The following is a 12,594-nucleotide window of genomic DNA, read 5'->3' on the forward strand; positions in this document are numbered from 1 at the left end:
TAAATCTTCTCATGTTATATTTCCTACAACACAGTGATTTGAACGACGTCATTTAGATAGAGGCCTTTTGTTACTAAATGGATGTGATTTTGCTATTATGACCAGCATAAAGGGCAACTTTTACTGAGCAGTAGCAGAGCACAGAACTTTGTATCTCTGATTTGGTGTCTGTCTGCAGCTATTTGACAGAGAGCAAGAGTGCCCCCTTTTGGAACTTTAAAGCCCAGGGATTTGCTACTTGTAAAGTAGTTCTTAATCCCTTCTCAAGATGTGTGCCTCATCAAGGGATCAGTTGCATTTCCTCCTGTTGCGTTTTACTGCAATTCTCTAACATTCCTTAATAAAGCAATAGACACAGAAGAATTCAGCAGTCCTCGCCAGCAACCACAGAAGTCTACAAGTTAAAAGGTAAACCTTTCAAGGAACGTTGCCATGAAAATGGGAACATGTGATTTTGCCCATTATATCTCCAATAAAGTAGTAATGGCCAAAGGCCATGGTGTTGGGGATGATGGGAGTTGTAGTTCAACAAAATCTGGGGACCCAAGGTTGGGAACCCCTATTCTCTGATAAATTACTAAAGATTCAAGAACCCCTTCAAGCAATGTTAAGCAAGAGCTCACCTCCAGAAAATGCTTCACACAAAACACCTCCAAAATACAATTATTTTTATTCCATATTTAATAGCAAAAACACTCCAGGACCTAAATAGGATTTTTGGTTGAGTAATTTTGGTTTTTTAATAATGTTGACAATTTTAAAGACATCCACAATGATTCTGGCTCTTTTCAAGGAAGACATTTTATTGGAACCGTATTCATTTTCTAACTGAATTGTAATACTGAACTGGTATGTTACTCAGCTGGATTCATTTATTTTAGTTATTTACTTATTATTTATTTGGTAAATTTGTTAACTACCTTCCAGCAGAAGCTCCCAGGGTGGCATGCCGTCACCAAAAAAAGGGGGGCGAGGAAAAAACCCCAGTACATTTAAAAACAAAAACAAAAATGCTCACTAAAACATCACATAACCACCAAAGCAGCAGCTATCACCAGATCATGAGATCCAAAAGAACCTTAAAACCACAACTAAAACCAGCCCTTTGACATGCCTGGCAAATAACAAAGTCTTTGCCTGGCACGGATAAAACATCAAGATTCACGGAGGGCATTCCAGATAAGGGGGCTGTGCCCAAATGGTTGAGGAGATTTTGTGCCTAAAGCTTCACCCCTGTGTTGCACCGTCTTTGGATATATCCACCTAGTCCTTAAATGCCAAACACCTTTCCCCTAAGGAGACAGATCCTCAGCAACTAATGTCATTCAGCCTAACAAACACTGGCCCAAGGTGGCCAGGGCCTGAAGCAGTGCAGTGAGTGCCCACCCGCCACTTTTCAGTGGTTGGTTCAGTGACTGAGAGCAGGCCCAGCCAGGCCCTGAGGATGACTGAGACAGTTGCTCAGGAAGAGGATTGGTGGTGGGCTGGTGTGTGTGTGTGTGTGTGTGTGTGTGTGTGTGTGTGTGTGTGTGTGTGTGAGAGAGAGAGAGAGAGAGAGAGAGAGAGAGAGAGAGAGAGCCTTCCACACTCATTCCATACCCACCAGTCACCTTTTTCAGTCCCCTCAGCCTCCCTCTGGCTAGCATCCTCTGTTACCCAGTGGCATGCCAGCACCACCACCTCTACTTCTCCTCCTCCAGCTCCTGGCTGGATTTTTGTTTTAAAAGTTGGTAATTATGGAAAAGAGGAGTGGTGGCCACCAAGTGGTAGGCTAATCTGCAAGAAAAGGGAGAGTCGCCGTGGTGCATGGCACGACACGGGAACGGGGACACTGGCTAGAAGGAGGCAAAGACAACGGACAAACTGGCTGGAGGCAGGCTAAGACAACTGGCAGAAGTGGAAGGTGAGTGTGGAACAGGAGGGTGCCTACAGTGGTGCTCTTATCCACATTCCCTGGGGGACTCCAAATCATTTTTGGTCTGTCCTGGGTGGTGTGGTCGCCACTAGCCTACACTGAACCGGGCGGCTGAGTGTGACTATTACCTGTGCGGGGTGCTTTAGAGACAGAGGGAGGAGTAGGAAAAGAAGTGTGTTAAATACATACATACATACATACATACATACATACATATGTGGGATGAGAATTGGGCAGGGGTGCACAACTCAAATGCCCCCATGGGCCAGAACCACCATGCTTTGGTGTGGGAGCTGAGATAAATGTCCAGGACATTCATGATTACATTAAAATTATTGAATATAAATGAAAGCAGTTATTTACTCATTAAAAATATTAATATCATTATTCTTTATGTACTACATTTTATACCGCCTTTCTGCCTTGACAAAGGCACCCAAAGCGGTTTACAATATTAAAAGAAGCAAATTACAGAATGTTAATAAAACGTTGTCTCAGGCTGTTGGCCTTTCTTAATGAAAGTAATTATGAGTTAACCACAAGGAGAGAAGAGGAGGCTGCTGGCAACTGATCCTCCTCCCTGCCCCTCATGCACTTTCAAAGCTTAATTTTGGAAGGGGGCTTCAGCAAGGGGTGGGGGGCTCCAAAGGCCTTTAGGTTCAGGCTCCAAAATTACCTAGGTGCACCTCTGGGTGCCTACCCTGGCCAATCCACTGCCAGAGGCAACCACCTCTGCTGGCTTCATGGCTGGGCCAGCCCTGTTGCCAAGTGCTCAGTAGTGCACAACTGAGCTGCACTTGACTCCAGCTTTGGTACATCTTGCAATGCTGACTGCATCTTCTTCTCTGAGGCAGCGTAATGGAGCTACGATAAACAATTAACTCAAGATGTTTCCTATGAATGTGAAATTGTCATTCATATTATTTCTCTATTAAACTGGCTCTGTATCAAAACTTCACACAAAGGCTAAAAAGGAAAAAAAAGACTCCATGAAAACACTAGTACATTATGCAAAAGCTGTACAGCATGTAGAACTGGGCAGATGAATGAGAGGGAAAGCACATTTGAGGAAAAGAACATGTGCCACCAATGTCTCCTAAGGGATTTCTCATTTAGGGCAAGATATAAACTCTAGCAGCAGGGATTTTCTGGCCCGTGCAACAAAGCCTGAGCCATTTCCTTTACAGAGAGATACTGTGATCTAAATGCTAGCTTTAATATGTTAGTGTTTGAACTACCTTAAAAACTGACTGTTTCCTCTCACATGAAGCTACCCATTTGCTGAGAGTAGTCAGGGAGGCTCTGCTCTAGGAGATTTACATGGATAGTCGCTGCAGCATAGCCTTAGGAGGACAAAGCAAGAGTTTCATCCTCACAAGGAGCCAGTAAACTAGCCATATGTGAGCTTGGCTGGCAGCCCAGTTTGGATGGAGGGGGATGGGGATGTGATTTTCACTTCTCTTCCCAGCTTCCAAAGCCCCTATCTCTGCTAGCAATATGTCCCTGAAGGCCACGCAGCCCTCAGGGACATATTTCTGGCAGAGAAAGGGACTTTTTTGGGGGGGAGAGATAAACAAAAATCATTTCTCCATCCCCCTCTGCCTGTGCTAGGCTGCTAGCCAAGCCAAGCTTTGGCTGTGAGGGTGTCCCAGATATGAAAAAACACCCCACTCATCTGCTGCCCGCTTTGCTATTTTTTAGCATTTTGTTAAATCCATCCTGTTTTCTGTGTGCAGACAGGGAAAGCTTGAGGTGCAACTCAGATTTGGGGAGGGGCAGAGGAAAGGCACTTTGGTGTATGATTTTTACCTGCTTCCAGTTTTGCTCTTTCGTGTGTTTACAGCTTCTTTATATCATTGTTTGTTTTTATAGTCTCTTCTTGAATCATTTTACATTTCTATAGAAATGATTGTGGAGGCCAACAGGTGGAGAGATTTTAAATAAAAAATACATTAAAAAAAAACAACCAAAAAACTACTCTATTTAGATTATAGAAATCTCAAGTACTAAAGTCCAAACTTCACTTTGAATTAACAGATGACTCCTCTGCAGAAGGCTCTGGACTGGAGCATTTCCATAAAGGTGTGGAGGCACAGTGGAACAGAGGGATGCCTTTGCCTTAGAATGGAAGACCAACAAGAGGCCTTTGTGGCTGGAGTTAAGTGAGGACCCTGAACCTGTGCCCATTTTTGCAAACATAAGGCCTAGAAACTTGTGTAAAAGATAAATGGGGAGCAGAAGAAGATAACCAAATTTATCAAGATACAAAGGAAAACCTACAGACCATATGCAAAAAGCAGCCTTATCCTGATCACTACTGATACCACTACTCCATCCCAACCTCATGTCTTCCTTGAGGCTCCAGCCCTGTCTCTTGATAACAGCAATTCTCAATATCTTGAGAACACTAGCTTCTTATCTCTGTTCCTGTGAATACACAATAACTTTCCTCCTCCTTTACCCTCAAATGACTTTAAAACACTGTCATATTGGGGAGACTATCTAATTAATTGAGAGTGGCACTTCACGAGGAAGAGTCTACAGATACACAGAGATAGGCAACTGTCTGACTTTAAAATTTAGAAAATATGATGAGCCTATTCTTATGCGCACCCCAACCCAGGCTGGGTTAGACTGTGTGTGAGAACCTCCGGGATCGGGCCCAATCCCGGCAGGGCAGCACTGCCTAGCCCCACTTTTAAACCTGCTGTGAGCCCTGAACCTGGGCTCTGGGATTGTGTGTTCACTGGGGCGATATTCAGCCAGCCCCAGCGGACAAAGATATGGGCACCTAGTGCCCATCTCCTGGGGGAATCCCCCAATGCATCGTGCATGTTGCGCAGAGCATTGTGTGTTATCCAGAGCTTGGGACATGTTGTCAGCAGCACTCATTTGGGTGGAAGGAGAGTTCAAGCAGCCTTCCCCTCCACCCACCTGCCCGCCACCCCACCTGCCTGGTCATGTGAACAACCTCAATGTGTTCTTTTTATTTTCTCTGATTTTTTTGAGGCATAACAATGATCATGGGGTGCTCTTGTTTACAAGACTTTCTGCACATCTGCACAGGGTGTGTGTGTGTGTGTGTGTGAGTGAGTGAGTGAGAGAGAGAGAGAGAAATTTCCCTCTGTGCGATATATTTTAATCAAATATATAATAATCAAAGTGAGGAAAGAGTCTCCTGTTTTCAAACTAACTGTAACAGCAGTGTTTACTAGGAAATTGCCACTGCCAGACTGAAATGTGGAAAATGATCAACAAGGCCAGAAGTTCCATAAAACATATTGCTGCTGAAGATAAACTGTGTGTTTTCAGTTAGAAAGAAAATTATTACTATTATTATTTAGCAGCTGTAATATGCAAAGCACTATTTTGTCCTTCAAGCAATTCTGCATGGCACATTTTAAAACTATGCATAATAGTGGCAGTGCAAATGTATTTCAAATACTCTGGCTTTTCTTTAGGTTTCTGTATTTCCCTTTGAGAGGAAGAAGAAGCATGTTTAAAACCAACCAGGAATGAGCTCAGCAATACATTATTTTCTGTATTAGCCATTTCTGACTTTTGCATTTCTTTGGTACAATATTAGACCACACATAAAGTAAAGGTAAAGTTGTGCCATTGAGTTGGTGTTGACTCCTGGCGCCCACAGAGCCCTGTGGTTTTCTTTGGTAGAATACAGGAGGGCTTTACCATTGCCTCCTCCCACGAAGTGTGAGATGATGCCCTTCAGCATCTTCCTATATCGCTACTGCCTGATATAGGTGTTTCCCATAGTCTGGGAAAATACCAGTGGGGATTCGAACTGGCAACCTCTTGCTCCCTAGGCAAGTTACTTCACCGCTGCACCATTAGGTGGCTTTAGACCACACATAGGGTGTGTGTTTTACCTAGGTTTTACCACATTGTGGCAAATGGACATTAAGTGGCAACAAACCCATGAAGTATCTATTAATGTATGTCCCATGGGCCTGCATAGTGTAAATAAATGAATAAGCAATGCAGGTGTCTCCACCCATTGTAGCACTTCTACTTGTACTTCTTCTAGCCTCAATCCAGCACTCATAGCACAAGAGGTGTTGGACTACAGCTCTCATCAACCCTGAGTATTGGCCACTGTGGCTGGGGAAGATAGGAGTTGTAGTCCAACAACAGCTAGAGGGCTCAGGTTGTGCAGCCCTGATCTATAAAATATATTATGAAGAGATGTGTGGGATGAGCAGCTTCAGTGTAGGAAGAATCGTCCTGCTGTGGTGGCAAAGTCTGTCCATCCCCTTTTTTTTGGAAAAATCAAACAGGAGATATACATTCATGTGAAGGAACAAGGAAGTGTCCATCCTTCAAAAGATGGCGGGGGGGGGGGAATGCTCTATAAAGGGCAAAGCATGATAGCAGGTACAGGGCAAGTTTTCTTTGCCACATTTTTCTTCTTTAAAAAGACTGCATGAACTCTCATATGGACCAGCACAGTAACTTCCAGAAAGCCCCAGTCTTGACAAATTTAAAACAAAATGAAAAACAAGAAACATTGAAAAGCAACGCCAAAATTTGTGCATGCATCATGACTGGATGAAATAGCATGTCTTGCTATCAGTGATGTCACAGCACTATCCAATAGATGCTGCAACCTCAGAAAAATACTATCACTCCCAAAAGCACTTATGCCACTCCCAGGTACTAAAGGGAAATTAAAAGAGATCCTCCTCCCCATTTTTAGTTTACTTTTAAATACAAGCAATGGAAGGCAAGGTAGCTCCTTGCATTCTCCATCCGGAGTGAAGCTCCCCTATCCCCTGCCCTCACCCACTCACAGGCTGTGTTCTCCATTCTGGGATGAGGATTTGATAATGATAAGGCAGCCAGGGGACAGAGAGAGAGAGCTGGTAGGCAGTGGGAGAGAAGTAGCAAGGTGGAGGCAGAGGAGGGAGAAAGAACAAGGAGCAGAAGAGAACAGTGACGGGGGGGAAGGATCTACTGCAGGTGTCAGATCTTCAACAGAGTTATTCCACAATGGCAGGGAGCTCCCAACAGTTCTGATTGTCAGAAGTTTCCTGCTGTTATGGCAGAACATCCACCAACAATTCTTGACTTAGGGCAAGTCGTGCCCAACAGCTCTGTTGGACCTGACACACTGCACGACCCTACAGTAGTCCCTCCCCCCGCACCCCAAAGATATATGTCTGTAAGATGAGATGAGATGAGATGAGATGAGAAGATTGTGTTGCATCTGGAATATGCTTAATGTGTCAAAGCAACCTTCTTGTTCCTGCCAAACTTCTCAAAGGCAGCTCTAGAGCTTTGATGAGCTCTAATTGGAACTAAAGTGCAGACTTTGCACTTATGATCCCTGACAGTCTATGTTATTTCCAATTTTGCTGAATTGTGAGAACATAGTGGCAAATTTTCATAAACACCCCAAAGACCCTACTAAAGACAGAAATACAAAGGTTTCCTAATAACAATGAAGGAGCAATCACCACCAATGGCTCGCTCATTACCTCGCTCTAGAGAGGTGTTCACTGAAATTATGGCTATCATTGACAGAATGCTTAAGATTTTGCTATTCCTGACGCATTTAATTGCAGTGTAAAAACAGTTTAGTGCTCAATAGTTAATCATGCAACAATTTCCTCATGCTTTTTGAAAAGAAAAAAGTTAGACAAAACTATTTAATCACTTCTTTCTTAAGTCATGTTAGGATTACTTAAAAATGCCAGAACAAGTACCTGCATCATTAAACGTCTCCTGGTAAAGCTCATCTTGGGCTAATGAGAGTGTGATCTATCATGTGATCTATTGTGGCACGGCAGCTCTGACTACATGGAGTGGGAATGTTTCCATGTCCCTTCAACTGATCATGTATGTAAGGAAGCAAAGGTTGCAGCAACACTAGCATTTTTTGAATGAATGTCGAAAAAGTGGTTATTGCCCAGTGATTAGAACGTGAGCTGGGAGCTGGGAGCCTTTGGTTTAAATCTATCTCATCAACAAACTCACTGGGTGGGTTAGGTGCAGGGGCAGCTCTTCCATGGGACAAGGTGAGGCACCAGAAGGGTAGCAACAGGGGCGTAGCAAGGTTGGAATGGGCCCAGAGACAAGATTTTAAAATGGCCCCCCCCCCCACTCAAAGTCCAGGGCCTCCGCACACCCCAGGCCCCCAAGGATTTAAGTCTGATATTCCAAAATAAGTATGCTGCCTGCAAATACATTTCACTGAATACACACACGCACACGTCACAATATATAGTGATATACATTGAGTACTATACATTTGTTTTACTTTTAATGCCTAGAACACACTAGAAAGATGAATGATTAAAATGGATCCCTCGCTGCAGATTAGCAAAGGAGACTTTCAACCATGCAGGGTGAGCCTATGTTTGTTTTCTCAGAATTCTGAACAAATTCAGTCAAGTTCGATTCCAGGAGGTTTTTCACAGGAGGCTTTTAAAGACCTTTAACACACATCTCCTCTGGAATAGAGGTGCTGCATTCACATGTTGGCCAGATTTACCCTGAAGTCCCTGCAAGTTATTGGGGAGCAGTTCACACACAAGAAAAATAAAATAAAATAAAAGCACAAGCCATGCTTCACAGTTCTCACTCAGACCTTCTGGGTTGCAAAACAACTTGAACATAAGTGCATTTATAAATGAATGAATGAATGAATGAATGAATAAAATAAATATAACACTGTTTCTTCCAGAAGTTTTTGTAATTTTCTGCCATGAAACAAGCCACTTATAGGCCTTTTTAGATAGTTTTTTTTAAGCCAGCAAATTTTCCAAGCTGTTTCAAAATAAATATTCAGAGACTTCTCAGTCCCTCCCCCCCATATCCAAGCCCTATGGCAAGCAGATGCCTATATATGGGGGGTGGGGAAGGAAGGTAACCACAAAAAGGAGTTCACACTCTACCTGGCAGCAAGGGGTCTTCTGCTGCAGAGAACAGTGGTGGCCACTCTGGCTGCCTCCTCCTTCCTGGCTGGCTTGGGCCCTACTCGAGTTCAGGCTTCACAGAGGCCTACACCAGACCTCCGTGGAAGCCCCGCCCACCCGCCGATCAGCTGAGAGGCGGGAGAAAAGGAGCTCTTTGCAGCGTGTTTGCTGCTCCATTGCCGGCCAGGAGAACAAGCTGGAGAGACGGCGAACAGGGCAAGTGGCTGAGGGGCCTTGGGGCTGGGCAGGGGGCAATGGGGAGTCACGTGAGGTGCCTCTGGGGGGCCCCTCCAGGCAGTGGGGCCCCCAGACAACTGTCTCCCCTTGCCCGATCGTTGTTACGCGCCTGGGTAGCAAAGTGGGGGGCCCTGATTTTTAAAGAAGGGAGGGAAGAAAAAGAGGAGGGTGCACATAAGGAGATGGCATTTGGCACCCTGCCTTAGGTGCACAGAGGCCTTGAGCCACCATTGGGTACATAAGCCATGCTCTTTCAGCCTTGCCTCCTTATGTAATAAGGGAAGAACACTGACCTACTTTAAAAGATGCAGTAAAACTCTAAATGCACAGCTGTTGGAGGGAATGGCCAATGGGCACATTGATCTTGGAGGTGGGGCTAGTAGGCAATCTGCCTCCTCACCTCTCATGTGTTCACTGAATGCAGTAGGAATGTAGACAGAACAGGGATATAGATGCTTTGCAATGCCGCCATACTAGTTCAGAAAGACAGAAATATCCTCTGGCATACATTTTCCAAATTAGCTCAGTTAATAAACCAAAGATTCAAAACAGAGCAGATGTGTGTGCTTTGGTGCACAGCTGGAAAGACAGGAAGTGCTTCCAGGAGAAAGGCAGCGGTATGGAAGATTTCTGCAGAGTTCCAGAATCCGACACCTGCCAGTTCCTGTCAATGACACTCATGCATATCTCAGAACTATTGCCCAGTAAACACTCTTACCAGGTCAGCAATTCTCCTTATGTGTGGTGGATGAGTGGGCACACATGCTTCCCCTCCACCATATGCATAACACATGAGATGGGTGCCCAACACACAGGCCTTTGTGTGCATATATCCAATTCTTCCCCCTCAAAAGGTGTGTGAGGAGGTTTATGAACCATATTATGCATGCCTGGGCCTCTGCATGGAGTTGCCCACCTAGTAGGGATGTACACAAAACACAATTCGGAAATCGCATCTCAGCCTTTTGGCTAAGATCAGGAATGTAGAACTAAATCATGGCACATCCCTTTAACATGGAGGGATTACATGGCAAAGAGGTCATGTGTGTGCTGCAATTGTGCAGGGGTAGCTGGGAGATGTTCGCCAGTGTAGAAGCATAGCTGGGGGGAGCACCACAATTATGGACGTGGTGGCAAGTGGAGGAGGAGCAGGTATGGACCTGCTCTCCTCTGTGTTAAAGGAGATGTATAACCCCTCCGTTTTAAAGGGATGTGCCATGATTCGGTCCGAATCGCGTTTCATACACATCCCTACCACCTAGCGTTATATTATATCCATGGTGAAGGGAACAAATGTACCCCCACCTCTCTACTACACAAAGAGCTGTCAGTCTGCTAAATGTATGTAGCAGGTAGGGATGTGTAAAGACCTTGTCCTACAGAAACTCATTCGGCTTTGCCTTGGGGACACTTCATTCTGACAAAAGTTTGAAAATTCCTGATTCAGGCCATCAGTTGGTGTCTTTTGCTCCAGAAAAGCCTGCTTAATAAAGTCTGCATGTAGCCTTTGCTCCCACACCCCAGCCTCAAGGAAGACACAGACACATTCAAATTGGGTAAAAGGGCCACAACTTTATTAAATGATCAAATCAGTGAACTGGGTGTGGATCAAACTCCACCCCCGTCCCAACAGTGCAACAAGCCTGGGTTTAAATATTAATGTCTTCCCCCGTGCCTTGAATTGGCAATTCCAGGCACACCCTGGTTCAAGGATAGAAGCTGGATAAACCTGTTTCATCCCCCTCATTGCCAACCCCAAAGGGGTCAGGCTTCACACACTCCAAGCTGCACAGCCTTTAAGGTTTGTGAAGCCCTGAAGCAGGTTTCATGGTGAATCAAAGTCCCCGAGCGACAAAGCCTCTAAGGACCGATTGACCAATCCACCGTTTTTAACTGCCCTAGGATGCTCACCGATCTCAAGCCTTCTGCATCTCCATGCAGTCCACACTGTACCTCCCCAGTTGTGACCTGATGCTAAAAGTAGGAAAGACAGAATGGAGCAGGCAAAAAGACCCCCAATCCGGCCAATTTTTTGAGGGCCAAGAATTCCTGCTTGGCCCCCAAAAGGACGACCAGCAAAGCCTGTTTTGTGCCTAGGGATGGGAGGGAGGGGACGCCCGAAGGGAACAAACTGGAGAGTGGAAGCAGGGAGCCCTACAAGCTGAGTGTAAGCCCCGCCCTCCACCAAGCCCTGACCAATCAGGGTGCTCCATGAGGCTGCCAGCATGAGGCTGCAGGATGGGGCATACTCATTTCCCTAAATTCTGTGCAATGTTTGCTTAGTGAAGAATTTCTATGAGTACACATATTTTGATGGCAAAGAATCAGAATATGGGTTTTTGTTGTTGTTGTTTTGGAACTGCCATGCACATAGAATTTCAGGCTCAATTCCAGCACACTGGCAACACTCCTCCAGAAATATGAGTTTCTCTATGAATTTTCAGCAAAAGGGGGTTGATTCTTTAAAACCACTGTGCACAGTGTCTCCTTTACAAACGAAAGCAGGTTTTTTCCCCTTTGCATCTAATAAACCTAGTTTCATGATGGAAAACCTGTAACCACTTTTAATATTTCCAAAATGTTTTGATCTTTTTTAAGATATGCTTTCAGAGCCTTAAGGCATACACATTGAAGACATAGCTGATGAAGAAAGAATTGATAATATTTATACTTAGATTATCATGTACAGTACTTTCAGAAAGACCTTTAATGCATATTAACTTAACTGCACAGAATTCTTGTAAGACTAGAAAATGGTATTCCTTTTTTTCTGAGGCATGTCTATAGTGCTCTCCCTTCTATTGGTGGGGATCTAACCATATTTTCAATATCCCTACCAGAAAACCTTCCTACATGCTTCAGCCCTTTCAAATTTAAAGACTCCCCACCACTGCTCTGGGTCAGTACAGGCCTCGCAGGGTAGTGTAGGGGCCCCATTGCTGGTTAGCTGGGGCCCCATTGCTGCTGTTAGCCACCTGCCGCTCCTCTGGGCCACCCCACCCCTCCAGCACTGGCCCCATTGTTCCTGCCAGCCCAACGACTGCTTTTCCTGACTGTGGAGGCCTCTGACGCTGGCCCCTGCGGCTGCCTCCAGTCACTGCCCGCCCACTAGGCCCACTGCTGCCTCGGATTTCTGTTCCCCAGGCCAGCAGGCCTCCAACACTGCTGCTGTTTTGTCAGCGCCAAAGGCCTTTCTGTTTACAAAGCAAGGGAGAGCAGAGGAAAGGCCATTTTAAAAAGGCAAAGGCCTTATTTGACACTTGCCTTTTAAAAAATGGCCCGGAAGTGCAGGGCATTGTGGGGATTGTAGTTCCGATGCAGCTATCTGAGGCTGCAGCAGGCCCAGCAGGCTGGCAGAGATTAGAGCACGGGGTAAATCATGAGTTTACAGCATGGGGTAAATCATGAGTTTTACTAAGCTGCAGCCACGTTCCATCATCCTTGTGATGCATTCTCTCCTCTGAAGCTTCTTGTATGCTCGGATCATCTTCTGAGACCCTGTGCTGG

At 45.1% G+C, this 12,594-nt stretch overlaps 2 protein-coding genes across 3 annotated transcripts in view; one reads left to right on the plus strand and one right to left on the minus strand.

Moving 5' to 3' along the window:
- ANKFN1 (ankyrin repeat and fibronectin type III domain containing 1) overlaps positions 1-8,895 on the minus strand; it is a 376,151-nt gene extending 367,256 nt beyond the window's left edge. The window contains exon 1 of one of the 2 annotated variants that reach the window (XM_053301930.1): positions 8,830-8,895. The gene's annotated coding sequence lies outside the window, so the exon portion shown is untranslated. The remainder of the gene's footprint in view (positions 1-8,829) is intronic. The other variant, XM_053301921.1, reaches the window with a different exon arrangement.
- Positions 1-12,594, plus strand: part of TMEM100 (transmembrane protein 100) — a 307,881-nt gene that overhangs the window by 92,611 nt on the left and 202,676 nt on the right. The gene's annotated exons all lie outside the window — the stretch shown is intronic.

Source organism: Hemicordylus capensis, chromosome 2 (genome assembly GCF_027244095.1).
Source record: "Hemicordylus capensis ecotype Gifberg chromosome 2, rHemCap1.1.pri, whole genome shotgun sequence".
Classification (NCBI taxonomy): domain Eukaryota; kingdom Metazoa; phylum Chordata; class Lepidosauria; order Squamata; family Cordylidae; genus Hemicordylus; species Hemicordylus capensis.